The following is a 19,655-nucleotide window of genomic DNA, read 5'->3' as shown; positions in this document are numbered from 1 at the left end:
AAAGTTAGCATGAGACCCTATCTGAAAAACAAACTAAAAGCAAAAGGACTCAAGTGGTAGAGTGCTTACCTAGCAAACTCAAAGCCCTGAGTTCAAAACCCAATACTACCAAAAAAAAAAAAAAAAAGAAACCTACAGAATGGAGAATATTTGCAAACCATCTAACTAATAAAGGGTTACTATCTAAAATATATAGGGACCTACCCACAATTAATAGCAAAAGAACAAATAATCTGATTTTAAAAATGGACAAAGAAACTAATTAGACATCTTCCAAAGAAGACATAGAAATGACCAACAGGTATATGAACAGATGTTTTACATTACTAATCAGGGAAATGCAAATTAAAACCACAGTGGGATATCATCTCACTGTTAGGATGGGTGTTTTCAAAAAAGGAAAAGATAAGTGTTGGTGAGAATGTGAAGAAGAGACAACCCTTGTACGCTGTTGGTAGGAATGTAAAGTAGAACAGCCATTATGGAAAAGAGTGTACACATTTCTCAAAATTAAAAATAGAACTGCCATATGATCCAGGAATCCCACTTCTAGGTATATATCGAAAGCAAATGAAATCAGTATGTCCAAGAGACGCGTGCATGCCCATCTTCGCTGTAGCACTCTTCACAATAGAAACATGGAAGTGACCTAAGTATCCATCAGTGGATGAATGGATAAAGAAAATGTGGTGTATACATACAGTGGATGGTACTGAGTCTTAACAAAGAAAGAAAGCTTGCAGTATGTGACAACATGGATGAACCCAGAGGACATTATGCTAAGTGAAACAAGCTCATCACAGAAAGACAAATGCCATATGTTCTCACATACATGAGGAATCTGAAATAGTCACACTCATAGAAACAGAACTCAGTGGTTGCCAGGGACTGAGGGAAGGGGAGATGAAGAGGTATTAGGTTAAAGGTATTAACAGAGTTTCAATTATGCTAGATGAATAAGTCCCAGATACTTACTGTACAGCATAAGTACCTGTGGTTAACAATGCCTACTTAAAAGTTGTAAGGGGTAGATCTTATGTTAAGTGTTTTTATTACACACAAAAAATAGAGTGGAAGAAGACTTTTAGAAGTGGTGGATATGTTTATGGCACAGATTGTTGTGATGGTATCACAGATGTACACTTATCTTCAGACTCACCAAGTTGGATATGTTATATATCTGTAGCATTTTGCATGTCAATCATACCTCAAAAGTTTTTCGGTATGAAGAACAGTAAAAATGGTTGTTCTGTGTAAGTCTTTTATTTTTCTAATTTAACATATATACACGTATAATATTACTCTCATTTTACATAATAGAAAACTAGGGTTTCAAGAAGTTAGGGAATTTGCCTGAGGTTGCCCACCTAGGAATTGGTGAAGTGGAAGTTCAAACACAGGTCTGGGCATCCCAGGCAGGGCCACGAGAAAGTGTCTGCCCATGCCATGACTCAGCACAAGAGATGATGAACACATTGGGTAATTCTGGCAAAAGCAGGGGTGGATAGTGTAATGAAAGAGGCTGCCACAGGGGTGGAAGCCACGCTAACTTGAGTAGTGTCCTGACATAGCATCACACTTGCTTTTCTCTGTGAAGACCTCCCAGGTGAGAGCAGCCTATACGTGTCTCTCCCCCAGTCTCTCCAATCCCGTGGAGCGTTTTTATGCTGGTGAGCTTTATTTATTTATTTTTTTTTCGGTGCCTACACCTTGAGCCACTCCACCAGCCCTTTTTTGTGATGGGTTTTTTCGAGATAGGGTCTCGTGAACTATTTGGCCTGGGCTGACTTTGAGTTGCTGTCCTCCTGATCTCTGCCTCCTGAAGAGTCACCAGCGCCTGGCAGCTGGTGAGTTTTAGAAGCAGTTAAATTAAGCATACTTTAGTGCATTACTGAGTATTGTTTTGTATAAGTTTACTGCTGTCCTATGTGTGTGCATTTGGTCTATAAAGAAAAGCTTTAAGCTTCATTAAGGCAGATTCTTATGTTACTATAGATTTCTTTCTTAACATCCCACACTATTGAGCATATAGGAAACATTCAGAAAAAGATTTGTTGATGGAAGGAATGTTGCCCATAAGTGACTTTTAGACTAGTATTAAATGATTTTCCTATTATCTCAAAAGTTTAAAACTAGGACTTGGCTTTAAACTTGCTTTCATTTTCCTTTTTGACACTGCCTGGCTTTGTACTGTCCCCCAAAATTTGCTCTTTGGTTTCTTTTGCCAGGTGCTTCCATTTTAGTTGCTTGACCTTGCATCACAGCTGCACTTCCTGCTTTCTCTCTTGCCATATCTAGGCCTATTTTCACATTCAAGTCTGAGTAGGTCCAGGTAGGCAGGCAAGCAGTTCCTTCTTTATTGCCTCATTGGCCAGTCTTACTGGTGTGTTACCTGATTTTAATCTCAGTTGAATCTAGGGTGAAAACTTAGCAGTGTGTAATGAAGTTTTGATAAATGGCTTTTATTTGACTTATTTATTATTCAATGTAATATTAGCAGAATTTCCCAGGACAAAATTGCTTTTGCTATTTGTTTAAATATCTATGACTTCTATCCATGGGCTTTTCCAGGTTAGGGAATTTCTGGCCTTGGAGTTGTGTCTGGCACAGAAAGGCTTAAACTTCATTTACTATTCCTTATTGCTAATTTTAGTGATTAATCTCATAAATTATACTCTGAGATCTACCAATCATTTTTTACCTATTGTTACTAATTTTTCTTTTTTGGAGATAGGATCTTGCTATGTAGGCCAGCTGGCCTTGAACTCTCAATCCTCCTGCCTCAGCCTCCTGAATGCTGAGATTACAGAAGTGTGTTACACTCAGTTATTTGTACCATCTTTATGTATTATCTGAGGAAATAAGAGGAAAAGTGTTCATGTTAATTCATTTGAATGAGAGAAATTATGCGAAATCTATGATAAGGGACAGAGGGGCCCATGTGGGATCAGTGGGGGCTTTACTCTAGGGGGTGATGGTACCCTGTTCAACTTTAGTGTGGATTTGGTGGGAGTCTGTCCTAGCCATCATGACTTTTGATGGCTACAGGTGTCCTGTCCTTTACTCCAAGGAAAGTGCAGACTTAGGGAAAGCCAACTTCCTGTCCTTTTCCACTCCCTGGAGGAGCCCTTTGCCAAAGCCCTGGGATGCTTATCAGGACTCCACAGATCTTTGGAATGAGGTCATCCAGGAAACTGAATTCCTTTGATACAATTATCTGGGAATCCTTGGCCTTTTGTTCTCATGGAACATGACCAGTGACCCCCCATGCTTCTTACGTGGTTAGAACAGCTGCTGTGAGGCAGAGCCAGATGCAGACCCCTGTGTAGGTGGATGCATCCCTCCCCAGCTGTCAGGACAGGGCCAACATGGAGCTGTGTCCCAGACCCCACCACATAAGGCACTTCCGTGAAACTGCAGAAGGTTAGAGGATAAAGAAATTTTGTCTTTGGTGGGGAATCTCTCTCTCTGTCACACACACACACACACACACACACACACACTATGCACACACATTTATCATGACAAAGTCCAGCAGTTCTTCCTCTTCAATTCATCTTAGTTGACAACCAGTTATACCAGTTCCTAGGGCTATTTCCTGAAGGGGTGCTAGGGAGTAACATTTTGGAATGGGATTTCTCTATAGTCCTAAATCCTCCTTTCACATCTTTTGATACACTCTTCCTAAGTGCATGTGTGCAATATTTTCTGACCAATAGGAATTCTGGGTAGCAAACCCAGATAACCCACAATTTGTACCCATTTTCCCATATAAATCTCTCTTCCTGACCTGCCCAGTACTTCTTTTATTGTTTTCGCATTTATTCATATGTGTATTCATTGTTTGGGCCTCCTTTCCCCCTCCCCACCTCGATTCCAGGCAGAACCTGTTCTGCCCTCTTGTTCTCCAATTTTGTTGAAGAGAAAACATAAGAGACAGTAAGAAAGGCATAGCATTTTTGCTAGTTTGAGGTAAAGATAGCTATGCAGAGAGATTCCTAGTGTTGCTTCCATGTACATGTGTGTTGCAACCCACATTGGTTCATCTCTACCAGACCTCTTCACTACTTCCTGGTCATCTGCCCATAGTGGCCTCTGATAGTTTAAGATTACTTTATTTACTCCTATACAGTGTGTACATCAACCACATTCAAGTTTCAGGTTTCCTTCCCTTTCCCTATTTCTCCTGTGTGCGTTCTCCCCTTAGTGTGTGACCCATGTCCAATAATATTACTGCATTTGTTTTGGGCCTATAATCCAAATATGAAGGAGAACGTGCGAGTTTTGGCCTTCTGAGCCTGGCTAACCTCACTCAGAATGATGTTCTCCAGTTCCATCCATTTACTTGCAAATGACAAAATTTCATTCTTCTTTGTGGCTGAGTAAAATTCCATTGTGTATAAATACCACATTTTCTTAATCCATTCATCAGTAGTGGGGCATCTTGGCTGTTTCCATAACTTGGCTATTGTGAATAGTGTTGCAATAAATACAGGTGTGCAGGTGCCTATGGAGTAACCTGAGTCACATTCCTTTGGGTATATCCCTAGGAGTGGGATTGCTGCATCATATGGCAGATCTATATTTAGTATTTTAGGAAGCCTCCATATTATTTTCCAAAGTGGTTGTACTAGCTTACATTCCCACCAGCAGTGTATGAGGGTTCCTTTTCCCCTGCAGCCTTGCGGTGTTCTTGATGATAGCTATTCTAACAGGAGTGAGGTGGAATCTTAGTGTGGCTTTGATTTGCATTTCCTTCATGGCCAGGGATGGTGAACATTTTTTTCATGTGTTTTTTGGCCATTTGGACTTCTTCCTTTGAAAAAGTTCTGTTTAGTTCAGTTGCCCACTTCTTTATTGGTTCATTGATTTGGGGGAGTTTAGTTTTTTGAGCTCCCTGTATATTCTGGTTATCAGTCCTTTGATGTATAGCCACTGAATATTTTCTCCCACTCTCTGGGTGGCCCCTTCAATTTGAAGACCATTTCTTTTGTTGTGCAGAAGCTTTTTAATTTCCTGTAGTCCCATTTGTCCATCCTTTCTCTTAGTTGCTGGGCTGCTGGAGTTCTACTGAGGAAGTCCTTGCCTATACCTATTGCTACCAGAATATTCCCTGCTCTTTCCTGTACTAACTTCAAGGTTTCAGGTCTGATATTAAGGTCCTCAATCCACTTTGAGTTGATACTAGTACAGGGAGATAGGCATGGATCTTGTTTCAGTTTTCTACAGGCAGATAACCACTTTTCCAAGCAACATTTGTTGAAGAGGCTGTCTATTCTTCATCATATGTTTTAGGCACCTTTGTCAAAAATAAAGTTGCCCAGTGTTTCTGTAAGCAAAAAAACTCCCATATCTGCCCAATGTTACAAAGAGGTATTATATGGAGGAAGAAGATGGGTTGGTGATGGTCAGGGGGATCTGATGGCCATTGCAGAACTCTGCTCAAATCACCAGATTTTTTGATGTTTGCATTTCTTGCACAAGAACTCATTCATGTTCTGTTCCATTCTGAGATTCCCTATCTATTTCCTCCCATGTTGTTTTTCTTCTATTTTCTAGTTGATTATTGATGTGAACTATGACAATCAGGCAGCATTTGTTTGTAACAGGCCTGAAGGGCTTAGCATTTTTCTCCTGAGGTTGTGCTGGTAAAGCAACTGGAAGTCCTTTTTTTCCCAAGGAATGAGTCTAGAAAGAAACAAGACTTCTATTGTTTTAAAATATTGTTCACTTGTGGCAAATTAACAAGCTAGACTAGGAACTGTCTCTATGAAACCAATGAAGGGAACGTTTCTTGCTTCCCATGGGTGAGCCAGGGAAGATGGCATGAGTAGACATTGGCCAGTTTGACTGCTTAGTGTTCCCTCTTCCTTCCTTTAGGTAATATTTCTCTAGTTCTCATTCAGGTACTATAAAGTCAAGGTCTAAGGAGGAAACACTGGGCATAATCACAGAGTTTATGAAAGGGGTTGTTACAGAGGTGTGGCTAGAATAATACTTAGTCCATTCAGGCTGCTATATACAAGATGGCTTATAAAAACCAGAAATTTATTTTCCACAGCTCTGGAAACTAGAAGTCCATGACCATGGCCTCGGCAGATTCGGTGTCTAGCGAAGGCCCAGTTTCACATAGAAAGCTATAGTCTCTCTCACTAACTTTACATGCCAGAAGTCCAAGAGGTCTCTCTTGGGCACTAATCCAATTCATGAGAACTCTGTCCCCATGACCTAATAATCTTCCAAAGTCTCCTCCCAATGCCATCTTGGAGTGAGGATTTCAGCATCTGAGTTTGGAGGTGGGGCACAAACATTCAGACCATAGCAATGGCCAATAAGAAATGGTAGAGCACCAAGGGACGTGCAAGAGAGGTTGTCTCACGAGCTTCACGAGTCCCCATCCTACTGACCTTACTGGGAGCAACTGGAGATGCAGAAAGGACAAAAGATAGAAGACAAAACATGCAGAAAGTTGGGGTCAGGTGTGCTGGGTGCTCGAATGGAGATGCACAACAGGCTCGTTACCTCCTTTTTGCTTCTCTTCTTTTACTTTGCTTCTTTTCTCTATTCTTCAAAACCTTACTTCTTTAGTCTATTCTTTAAAACCTCACTTCTTTTCTATTCTTTAAAGCCTTCCTTTTTTTCTATTCTTTAAAGTCTTGGTCCTCAGACTTGCAGACACATAACAGCAGCCACCAGCAGCAGCAGCTGCCTCACAAGTAGCCTGCTTCGTAAGCAGCCAACCCACTCAACCACTCCACTGCATCCTCCTTCAGCTAGTCTTTTATACACAGTCACAGACAAGGAGATGGAGCAATAGTTCTCAGGAAGGGGCGTGGCATTGTAATAAGAGAAACCTGTGATTGCTGCTCTCTGAACTTAAACATCTTATGAAAAGCAGCTGTGCTGCATTTTGCCCTCACCTCTCAGGCCATGCCAAACTTAGCCTGCAGATTATTTGACACAACTGTGCTTATGTCAAATTCTCGTAGGCCTGTTATATTCCACTCTCCACAAGGTTGCTCTTACCACCCTTCAGCCTGGTAGGGTAAGAGGTGAATGAGGATACCAGAGCTAAGCAAGAGCTGGATCTGGAGGGACTTGGGGTCACCCAATGGGAGTTGTCCCTATAAAGGAACACAGCCACTGTTAGAACCATAGCAAGGCACCCTCTGACCTCCAGCTGGTGTTCCTATGATCAAATCCAACTAGAAGTCAGAAAGCAAGGGAGCTGGGGTGATGCATTCTGAAGAGTTGGCCTCTTCAGGCAGACAGCAGAGCAGAGGTGAGGGTCAAACAGAACATAGGCATCATGCCTGTTCCACCAGCCTATGTGCTCTGGGAAAGGAGATGCCATTCACAAAGCACAGCCAGAGACTCTGATTAACAAATCCCTCATCACCACATTTTGTCTCCCTGGCTTGAATCAGAACACACAACTCAGTTCAGACTAATGAGTCAAGAGGAAGATGTTTCACTTCTGAGAGAGCTACAGGAGAGAGGGGAGAGGTTTTATTTTTTTCCTGCAGAGCGGAAATGAAGAAACACCATCCCTAAAGCTGCTTCCACCCACTTTATAAACATGAAGTCAGTCAGCTTTAGAGTGAAACAAGTACCATAGAAGGGAAGATTGGAAGAAATTGGACCTTTAGTGCCATCAGTAGGCCACTGAACATCATCCTCTTACTAGACTCTTCACTGTCATACCCATACTCTTTTTGTATTATTTATGTCAATTTGAGTTGGAGTTTGTTACCTGCAACCAAACACATCTTTTAAATTAATTAATTAATTAATTTACTGGTACTAGGGATTGAATCTAGGGCCTTGCACTTGCTAGGGAAGAGTTCTATCACTTGAGCCATACCCCCAGCCCTTTTATTTGTATCTTCTATTTGTTTGCTTTTTGAGATATGGTCTCCCTAAATTTTCCTGGACTGGCCTTGAACTATAATCTTCCTACCTCCTTCTCCTGAGTATCTAGGATAACAGGTAAATGACACCATTCCTGGCTCCAAAAACATCTTAATAAAGCCACTAGATTGGGCCTAGAACCAAGGAACATTTTCCTAATTCATGTGTCCTAGAAGATGGAGCATAATAGGATGAGACAAGCTAAAGTTTGATAGGAATCATTATGATATCAATGATGGGGATACTCAGAACAGGCTCAAATAAAAAATGCCTGGGGTTAAGTGGAGACAGAATGATAGAGCCAAATGTTCCACTTGTGGTATAGACAAAAGCAGGAAAAATGCAGATTAAGAGAAAATGACGAAGACGAGTCACGGTGGTGAATGTGTCTGTCTGACATGCTAGGAGGGCCTGAGTCAGGTTAGACAGACAGGTTTGAATGAGGTCATCACATTCTTTAAGCAACAGGACACAGCTTTCTCCATGTTCCTTGAGACAACTTGACTGTTGAGGCAAAACAATGGTGCTGTGTCCTCAGCATTACCCATCATGACTGAGGAGAACAAGCTTTCAGAGTCAGCTCCTGGTTCCAGTCACGACCAAGCCAGACTCAGGATGGGACAAAAGGATGAAGTACTCAATTCTCCATGGGCCTTTGAGAAATGTTGCAACCTTAGCAGGTGACCGAAGTCTAACAATACAAAATATTCTTTGACAACTTCTTCCCTGTTAGGAATTTTGATAATTCCTCATCTTGATCATAAAACTAAAGTTACTCTCCTTGCAATGTTGGTGATAATGAGGAAGAGAATGATAACCATACCAGTTAAGTTTATTGAGCACTTAACATATGTCTGGTACTAAACTAAGCAGTTTATGTATACCAATTCACTTCATCTTTATCACATCCCAAGAGAAAATTGTTTCTCCTAATAGGCACAGAAGGGAAATGAGACGTCTCACAGGCTGAGCTTTAAGCACAAGGAAAGGTTTAGTCACTTGGTTCACCCATTTTATTTAAAAACAGAAATAGTGTAAATACATAAAAATATAAATATATGTATGTATTCGATATAATGATGTAATGAATACCCACAGTTTCACACAGTTTAAGAAGCAGAATACAATTGGTACTACTGAAGACATCTATTTGTCCTTCCCTGATCTGGTTCCTTGTGTCGTTTGCCCTCAAGTAAACCATTGGTTGAATTTTGTTTTTATCTTTCCTTTTTTTTTTTCTTTTGTATGGTTTTAATGAAGACAAATCTACCCACACCTATATCTGCTAAAGGCTATATGGCTAAAGGCTATATGGCTAAAGGCTGACTGCTCGGCCTCTTAAGTCCACTAGACATGTTCATTATCTTCAACTGTTTAGATTTACAAATTTTTAACTTTATGTAAATCATACCATTCTGTATGTATTCTTGTGAAATATGCAACATGGAGATCTATCCATGTTCTCCCAAGTAGCATTGTTTACTCATTTTTTTCACTGAAGCTTGATAATCTCTTCTTGAGAGTGTCTTATACCTTATTTTTGAAGTTGTGATGATTGGACATTGGTTTGGAGGTACTTGCTGGTACAAACGTCTCTGAGAACACTTTTATATTTGTCCTTTGGTGCCCATGGGCAAGAGTTTTCCTATAGGGTGGAAACCTATGACTGAAGTGCCCAGGTTGTACAGTGTACATGGCTTTCAATGCCCTGGATTATCGCTTATTATTCCTTGTGGAGAAAGGCCTACTCATGCCTTTAATGTGACATAAATGACTTTATAAGATTTTCTAGGATTAAACTAACTTTGATCATATGTTTGTTAATATTGGTCAATTTGGTTTGCTGATACTTTTTTTAGGGTTTGCTAATATTCTTGTAGGACTGTTACATTTATGTTCACGAATCAGATTTTTCTGTATTTTTTGCGTAATTCATGCCACATTCCGATGCATTTCTTTATTAAATTAGTTGCAATGTTCCATCTTTTCTTCTTCCTCTTCCTCCTTCATCTGCTTCTTCCTCTTTCTGTTCTCCTTTTCTTACTACTTCCTGTGGAGACATTATAAAAATAGTGCTGTATTTTTCTCACCCATTTTATTTCTTTAATTGGTTCTATTAATTAATAAGTACTAATTTGTCTCTTTTTCTATTGTTTTGTTAAATAGCCTTTATGGACCAGAAAAGTAAATAATAGAGAATAATATGTAATTCCAAATAAATACATATTTTCATATTTTTACGGTAAAGTAATGTTATGTATACATATATAATAATTAGAACTTACTGATGTTTTCTTTGTTGGATGACAAAACCCTCAACTGTTGAGTGAATTTATTTTAAGAATAATTAGGATTTTATTCTTAAATCAATTTTGGAAAGTTGTTTGTTCCTAGAACTTGGTGATTTTTTCAATGCTCCTTGGAAAAACATTTGTACAAGATAATGGGGTATGTTACCCAAACATTCTCCCTGCAACCCCGAGACAGAAGTACTGTTCTTGCTGATGCAGGAATACTCTTAAAAAATCCTTCTCTGGGAATTGCCTGAGTTGCCTTGCTAAGACCAAGCCAGCTTCTCAGGGACCACCCACCTGAGTGCAAAGACCCAGACTTGCCTCAGTTCTGTAGGGCCGCACCTACTCAACAGATGCCCCTTGTGGGATTGACTGAGGTGGTTGTTGCAGCCCTGCCCCAGTTCAATCTAGTACAAATCTAAACATCTCAGAATCTGCTTTTCCTGAAGGGAGGACCTACAACACCATGTATGACGTTCTTTCAAATCTCATTGGTCATTCCATTCTTTCTTTTCTAGTATTTGTCTATGTGGGCCTTTTTTTCTTGTTCCTTAAGAAATCTTGCCAGAAGTTTATTCATTTTACAGGTTTTTTGTTTTCATAGAATCAACACTAGCTTCATTGGTCCCCTTGAAAATACCTGTATTATTAACTTCATTATTTTGTAAAAAAAAGTTTCTTGCTTTTTATTCTAAGATGAACTTTTTATTTTTAGGTGGTACTGGGGTTTGAACTCAGGGCCTCATGCTTGCTAGGCAGGTGATCTACCATTTACCACCACTTCAACCACTCCACCAATCCTTTGTTGTGATGGGTTTTTTCAAGATAGGATCTCTCAAACTTTTTGTCCAGGCTGATTTCAAATTGTGATCCTCCTGATTTCTGCCTCCAGAATAGCTAAGATAACAGGTGTGAGCCACTGGTGCTCAGCTTCTAACATGAACTTTTAAAGTCTTTAATTCTTCTCCTAATAACTGTATCTACATCAAGGTCTATTGTGCTGTCAAGTGAGTGTGACCCAATGTAAACTTGTGATCTCCACTGATTTCTCCACCTGTCCCTTTCTACCCCTTTCCATTTCAGAAAAGATAATTCAGTTCTTCTGGTTAACCAAGCTATACTTTTGATGTCACCTTTGAGCCTCTTTTCTCTTGATCTCTTGATCTCTAGTCAATTAGGAAGTTCTATTGGCCTTGCCAGGATCTGGCCATTTTGGCATCTCACTGCACCACACATACTCGAAGCCACTGTCACCTCTTTCTTGGCTTGTCATCCATGAGGGACAGATGGCATCCTGTCTTGCCCTGAAGTATGTTCTCCACACAACATTCAGAGTAAGCCTGGCATGCTTTTTTGTTTACTGTCTGTCTTCCATTATAAGAATATAAACTCCTTCAAGGCAGGGAGATGTGCTATGTTTACTGTTTTATCTCCAACGTCTAGAACACAGACTGACACACAGCATGTATTCAATAAATATTTGATGAATGGATGGATGGATGAATGAATGAGTACGGGTTGACTTGAAGTTGCAAATTCTCCAATGTGAATTTGTGGCTCTGCCTTTGTGCAGAGTTCAGTTTTGGTTTTCACTGTTATTCACCCTTCCTTGGAAAGTACAAGTAGCCCTTTGAAGACCTAACTTACACTGTGAAGTTGGGATGGAGGAGGGGAATGCCTGCCCTTTGATCATCTACCTTTCAAGGGCCCAAGCCCTCATCTGTCCCCAGGGCAACTTTGGCTTTGCCACTTTTTAAAAATTCTAAATTCTTACTCTTAGCATCATTTTTTTGTCCTCTGAAGATTTCCCTTACTTATTTGGTTGCTTAACTATGCATTTTAACCAATTACTGCTTTATTTTCTTTTGCATTTTAGGGAAAGAGTTCAGGTGGTCTGGTCTGCCATACTGTTAAATATGGTACTCCTCAGACGTTCAGTTTCTTATGCTCTGCCCAGAAACCCAAAGGACTGACAGGCCCAAGATCTTACTGTAAAGGAAACTGCTGAGACCAGACCTGAGATTCCTCATCTTCAGGGTGGATCCTTACTGCCACATTGGGCTGGCAGCTGCCTTTGCATATGAAGGGAGTCTAACAGAACAGATATCCCTAGCCTAGTGAGGATCCCCAGGAACAGGGGACAGAAACAAGGGAAAACAACAGTATAGCAGTCTTCAGAGCTGTGAGGAAACTGCAGAGCAGCCTTTGTTGGAAGCTACCCCTTTTGCTATTTCTGTAAAAGTCAAATACGAGACCCATTCTTCCTAAGGGTTTCTGCTGCAGCCTCAGGCTGGAGGCCATCTGCCTTTCATCCCTGCCAGTTCACTTAGATTGCACTTTGAGTGATTGTCAGTTGCAATGTAAACATCGGTCCCTTGATAATTACAGGAGATTTTAAAAAGTCATTATTGGCTCTGGTGAGATGGTATAGCTGGAAATAGGCTACATTTTAAGTAAGAGGGCTACAGGTTGGAGTGTTCAGAATTCTCTGCAAATCAGTTGAAAACTGGGAAGTTCAGGCAGTCAATCAATTTCTCTTCATGCCATGCCAACTGACATTTGAAAAAACAAAACCTAATTTGTCTCATTGAATTGACTGACTTTGGGACTGAATTGACTTAATTGCATGGTTGCTTTTGAGATATGGCAAACAGTGATTGTTCTGTTGGACCATGATCAAATGCAACAAATAGGCCATGGGTAATAGCAAATAGCCCCAGCTGATAGATGGCTTGCTAACTTTTTAAGTGGAACATAACTTACTGCTGCCAGTCTAGCAGTTAGTTGGTTTATAAAGCAAGTGGAGCCCAGTATGGTGAGCACATCTATAACCCCAGCTACTCAGCAGTCACAGAGAGAGTTCAAGGCCAGCCCAGGCAAAGTTAGCAAGACCTTATCTCAAAAACAAAATGAGAACAAAAGGGCTGGGGGCTTAGCTCAAATAGTGGAGTACTTGCCCTGGGTTCAATCCCCAATACCCCCCACATCAATGCATGTGAACCATACAGAGTAGTGCATTCTGTTTAGTGAAATAAAAATTTAATCTATCATACCAAATCATTGCATTACTTAAGCCAGTGCAGGCTTTTTGTAGATAAGATTATAAAGACATTAGAGATGTAGACAGTAAGCTGTTCTGGAATGCCCTCCTTTAGCCTTTGCTTTAAAGAGCGACTTCTTGAAAAAATATTAATGCATTAAACTATGATTTCTGATTATAAAGTACTATTGCAATGAATATTTGAAAATCTCACCAAGGTGGTGATAGTATTTCAGTACATTTCCTTCCAGTCTTTTTTTTCTATACTTTTTTATTAATTGAAATGATAACTGTGCCCCAATGTGATATTTTTCAATTAACAATTTACATCCTAACGTTTTGCCACCACCCACGCTAAATATGATAACTCAACTGTTTTCCCATGTTATTATTAATTCTTCATAAAATTTTTAAGGGCTACCTAGTATTCTATAGAATAGATGTGGCCTAGTTTACTTAAAAATTCTCTTGCCATTGGACAATGAGGTAGGTCATCATTACTTATAGATACCACTCAACTGAACATTTCTATACTTTATTTTTTCTATATCTAAATATTCCCTTGAGCTAGTATACTTTAGTTATTCTAGAGTTATCTAGTCAAAGGTTATAGCTATGTTTCAGGCTTTTGGGGCAAATGGCCAATTGTTTTCCTAAAAGGATGCCCGGCTTTTTTTTTTTTTTTTTTCTTCATTTTTCTTTTATTATTCATATGTGCATACAAGGCTTGGTTCATTTCTCCCCCCTGCCCCTACCCCCTCCCTTACCACCCACTCCACCCCCTCCCGCTCCCCCCCTCAATACCCAGCAGAAACTATTTTGCCCTTATCTCTAATTTTGTTGTAGAGAGAGTATAAGCAATAATAGGAAGGAACAAGGGGTTTTGCTGGTTGAGATAAGGATAGCTATACAGGGCATTGACTCACATTGATTTCCTGTGCGTGGGTGTTACCTTCTAGGTTAATTCTTTTTGATCTAACCTTTTAATCAAACTTCACGAAGAGGGCTTCTCCACCATACCCGGGTCAGTATGGAGCATTCCATTCAAGTTTTTTGCTATTCTAATTGGTGAGAATTGTAGCTTTTTAAGTATTCACTTACCTGATTTTTCTCAGGTCCCTATATCCCTATGGGTTCTGCATCCTCAGATTCAACCAACTTTGGATGAAAAATATTTGGGAAAAATTACACCTGTATTGAACACACAGAGACTTTTTTCTTGTCATTATTCCCTAAACAATAGTATAACAACTATTTACACAGCATTTACATCATATAAGGCAGTATTTAAGGTATAAAGGAGGATTGTATAGGTTACATGCAAGTACCAGACCATCTGCACATTTTGGTATCTGGAGGGGGACCTCAGATCCAATCCTCAGCAGATATCAAGGGATGACTGTGCTTTTATTTTGTTTTGTTTTATTGTCATTTTTTCAAGGGGGCAGTGAACCAGCCTGTTCATGCCCTTTGCCCATTTATGTTCTCAGATCTCACTGCTTTTTTCCTTATAGATGAATATGAAATCTTATATACTAATTAATTTTTTGTTAGTGACAAATGTCAGTGTTAATTTACTCTGCATTTTATTCTTATTGATATATAAAATCTGTACATTTTAGTGTTATCATATCTACTATCCCAATGTTAGTTTTTACATTAAATTTAAGAGATAGAATAGATTGAGGGTGAAGTCATTCATATACTTTTAATTTTAACAGCATTATTGAGGTATAATATACATAAATTTTTTATTCTAAGTTTACAATCAAATGATTGTTAGTAAATTTACAGAGTTGTACAAAGCTCAGAACAATTGCTAGAATGCAACCTTGTGCCACTCTGCCGTCACTGTGCATTTCTATCCCCAGCCTTGTAGGCAAACCCCGATCCACTTTGGCCTCCACAGATTACCCTGTTCCAGATATTTCATATAAATGGATTCATACAAAATATGTGGTCTTTTGTGACTGGCTCCTTTTACTCAGTGTAAGTTTCCCAGGTTTAGCCCTGTTGTAGCACATTTCAGTGCTTCATTCTTTTCTGTTGCCAAATAACAGTCCATTGATGGATGTACCACCTTTTATCCATTCATCTGTTGACAGACATCGGAGTCGTTTCCACCTTGTGGAAGTATTAAGGCTATAGCTTCTGTGACCATCCACGTTCAATTCTTGGTTTTTATTTATCCAAGAAAGTACCTCAGTATAGAATTTCTAGGTCATATGGTAAATTTATGCTTCACTTTTTAAGAAACAGACAACATTTTCCAAAGTCATCAGCAGTGTTTCATTCAGTCTCTCCACAGCCTTGCCAACATTCATCACTGTAATCGGAATCTTTTACACTTGTCTCTATTTTGTTTCATTCTATAAGGATTTAAATTAATTTCCCTTTATCCCCTGTGCTTCTGATGTCTTTTTATTATATTAACTTCATATTTAAATGAAGTACTCTTAGAGTTTTTTTCTCTAAATATGTCCTTTTCACATGCTTCACCATAAAGCTTTGTCTTTTTCCTTCTCATCCAAACAAAAATAAGTATGTCATAGAGATTTTTGTCATGTAGAATGCTGGGATAAACTAATGTGACCAGTTTAAATTATTGAGGACTATTTCAAATGTTTTTGGGAATAGTGGGAGACAAGCCCTTGAAAAAATCATGCAAATGATTATGTTTATCCTGAAAGTATTCATCTGGAGTGTTCTGGTGAAGCAATTGCTCAAGCCATTTTGGTAATTATTCTTTTGGAATTCCCTGGAAAGCCTGTGGAATATTATTTTGGCTCTCTTTGGTGATGATGATGTCTGTAGTAGGTGAATTTTATTTTTAGAAAGAGCTTGAAGTCATTCAGAACCAAACCTACTCAGAAATGTGGCTGAAGAATTGAACCAGAAACATGGACTGCATCACAACACACCACACACATGTGCACACACATGCACACCTGTGCACACACTGGGTTCCTAGGTTAAACTACAAAGCATCCCAAAAAATAAAGGTATCAATTTTTTTTCCTTTTTGTTTTTGCTTTTTTGGTAGTGGGGATTGAATCCAGGACCTCACGCATGCTAGGCACGTACTTCACTACTGAGCTACACCTTTGGGCCCTACCAATATTTTTAAGTGTAACACTATCACTTGAAGAAGAGAATAACCTTCTATAGTAACATCTTTCAAGATTAAAAGCATTCAAAAAGATATGTGAGTTCTATTTGATACTGATAGTTAATTTCAAAGCTAACTTTGATAATTTCAAGTTCAAAGTTGTAATCCTGCTCAAGATGTTCTCATGGGAAGTTCTGATTGTCAAGTCAGGAGCACACTGGAAGAAGAGGTCCTCGCATTGGTATTAAGCTCCCTACTGAGCACGTAATGAGATTTATGTTCCATTGGCAGCGTGGATTGGACTTGATGAGTATCAAGCCTGTCTATGCCTGTTGGAGGCATCTTTGGAATGCTATTGAGCCATGTTTCTTACAAAAATATTTGAGGAAAATATTTTTTTTTAATTTGCTGAGCTTCCCCTCACTATATCTGGGTTCAAAAAGGGTGTTGGAGCCAGGTACCAGTGGCTCGCGCCTATAATCAGAGCGGAAATCAGGAGGATCGTGGTTCAAAGCCAGCCTGAGCAAATGGTTCATGAGACCCTATCTCAAAAAAAACTCAACACACACAAAAAGAGGGCTGGTCAAGTGGCTCAAGTAGTAGAGCACCAGCATAGCAAGTGTGAGGCCCTGAGTTCAAACTCCAGTACCACCAAAACAAACAAACAACAAAAAAAGGGTATTGGATTCACAACACCAAAGGTCTACTGAAGCCAAAAAGTAACTTGCAAAATGGTATGAGAACATCAACGTGGTCTGAAGGCAGCACAGATAACCCTCAAAGTGTCTAATTCTACCACTTTGTAGACGAGGACAGACAAAGCATCCTCAACTGGGAATTTTTTAACATGCCCTGTGGATTCTGACACCTCCCCGGGCCTTAATTTCTTCAAGTGTAAAATGGGCACAAAGTGAAAACTGTTTGTCTCACCATACATGGTGAAGATATATGTCATGACACTCAGCACGTGTGGCACATAGTAAGCACTCAAACAGCACTGCCAGCAATGACATCACTGTCATTGACATTGGTACAGCCTCCTCAGCACCTACTACACGACCTATTCCATCAGAGCACAATAAATGGTACTTCTTATCACCATCACCACTCAGGACCTATTGTACAGCCAGTGTTAAACAACTGAATATTAAAACGCTGAAAGAATCCACTTTTAACAATGCAGTTGCCAGATATAACTGATACTGGATATTCAGGAAAATAGTGCTTAACATTATTCTTAATTAATTAAAATCTTCCTATTCTTCTATGCTGTACTCTGTGAGAGAAGCAATAGAGTGTATCTGTTATGAAGTGCAAATACTACCTGGGTTGTGCTTCTGAATTGCTTTGTGATCTGGGATAAGTCATCACTCTCTCCATGCAGCCTCAGTTTCTTCATCTGCACAAAAATAATGCTTTGCTCAGGGGTCATTTTAATGATTAGAGTTTATACTTGTAAGTGATTAGAACGATGTCAGGCAAATAGTAAATGTCATATAAGTTTGTACCGGGGGAGGGAAGAACCTTCCAAAGGGTTAAGGCAGAGCCTCCCGGATCAAGGTATGTCCAACAGGCACCCAGAGCATGAAGGAAGAGCCAGCTGTTGTAAAGAACAGAGTGAAAGTCATGTGAACTGGTACCCTGAAAAAAGCCCTGATTTGTAGCTTCTAGCCTGATTTGCAAGGCTGCATCCAGAGGCCATCTGACTTCCTGCAGAGAGCAGTGGGCTCATGGATAAGGCCACTGTCAGTAGCTCATGGATAACGCATGGTATCCACTTCATGGGGTGGTCATGAGGATTAAATGGTACCTGGAGTGTTCTTAAGACTGTGTCTGGCACATAGCAAATGAACAACAAAAGTCAGCCATGATGGTGTTGAGGACAATAGATGGAGCAGGAGAGGATGGAGGAAAGTAGTCTAAAGGGTGGAGGGAAGGAACAAAGGGAAGAGAAAGGGGAGTAAAGGACAGAGGAGCCATTAAAGAACCTAAAGATAAAAGGCTCTTGTCACCATGTGTCCTTTACATGTGCTGTCAGCATCAGCAAATTGTTGTTCACTTTCATCCTTTCATTCTCTCAAGGTTCAAATTGGGATCCTCACTTATCGACCAGCACAGCTGAGAGAGCTTCCTGCACATGTCCAGTCTTCCTTCCTGCTCACTTATGCTCCTACTGGTACCATCGCTGAAGAGAAATCAAGCAACCTCGGGCTGTATTCTGTGCTGCAGTGCAGCAGGGACAGGGTGGGGCTCTCTCAATGGTTCCTCCCATGCAGCCTCAGGCCCAGAATTTAACATTTGCTGTGCGATCTTGCCAATTTAGCACGTCCTGACAGTGTGGGTATGTGGATGCATGTTTAACTTGCAGGATGTATGTAATTTTAGATATTCAGGAAAATAATTGCTCTTGATTAGGACAAATGACAATCACCATTTGCCTATTTTCATTGCAAGTTGGAAGAGAAAAGCAATGGTTGAAATCACTGAACAGGTGTTTCAGATTAGATACAGGAGAAATTTCTTTTTCAAATGGAGTCGATAAATCCAGAATGGGTTGCCAAGGGAAAATTTGAAGCCTCTTTCTCTGGAAGCTTTTAAAAATAGGATAGATGCTCAGATGCCTGAGAGTTGAAGCGTAATCCTATCTGGAGATGGCGTGATGGATTGGCTGCGGGTAAAAACAGAGGAGAGAGAGCTCCTTTCTGCTGAGATCTATGGACCAAGCATTTGGTTTCACTTTTCAGAGCATTTTAGACTTACTGCTTTTATCTGATTAGAGTCACTAATGTCTAGTATTTAAAATTTGGAGAATACAAAAAATATGAAAAATAAAAATCAAACAGTCATTTAATCCAGAGGCAACATAAAATTCACTTGGGGGTATATATTATGTATTTTTCCAGACCTTTGCGATACATGAACACAGACATAGTCTCTAAAAAAAAATCGTGTTATACATTGCATGCTTTTGTAATCTGGCTTTCACACTTCCTATACCATGAACTCCTTTCCATGTCAAGGAGCACTGCTTTATATTATTTTGGTGGCTAAAGGATGTCCATACATGCCTGTAGTGCAATGTATTCAACCAGTTTTGCACTGTGGAGGTCTCACTCACTTTCTCTGTAAATCCTTCTACATATGTCCTTTTGAACTATCCAATTATTCCTTAAGGATAAGCTCCTGGCAGTGGAATTGTTGTGCTGGGGTATGCCTTCTTAAAACTTTGTTACCTCTTCCTAGATTCTTCTTCAGTAAAGGTCATAGCAACTTACATTAACATCAATAATGTTTGAGAGAG

The 19,655-nt window shown here is 39.7% G+C and overlaps 1 long non-coding RNA gene across 1 annotated transcript in view; it reads left to right on the top strand.

Annotated features, from left to right (window-relative positions):
• The window catches only part of LOC141420700 (uncharacterized), a 100,484-nt gene extending 81,279 nt beyond the window's left edge, over positions 1-19,205 (top strand). Inside the window, exon 5 of the long non-coding RNA XR_012445230.1 lies at positions 18,437-19,205. This is a non-coding gene — a long non-coding RNA (uncharacterized lncRNA). The remainder of the gene's footprint in view (positions 1-18,436) is intronic.
• The last annotated feature ends 450 nt before the right edge of the window (positions 19,206-19,655 follow it).

This window comes from Castor canadensis, chromosome 2 (assembly GCF_047511655.1).
Source record: "Castor canadensis chromosome 2, mCasCan1.hap1v2, whole genome shotgun sequence".
In the NCBI taxonomy this organism is placed as follows: domain Eukaryota; kingdom Metazoa; phylum Chordata; class Mammalia; order Rodentia; family Castoridae; genus Castor; species Castor canadensis.
This window is presented reverse-complemented; position numbering and strand designations above follow the sequence as displayed.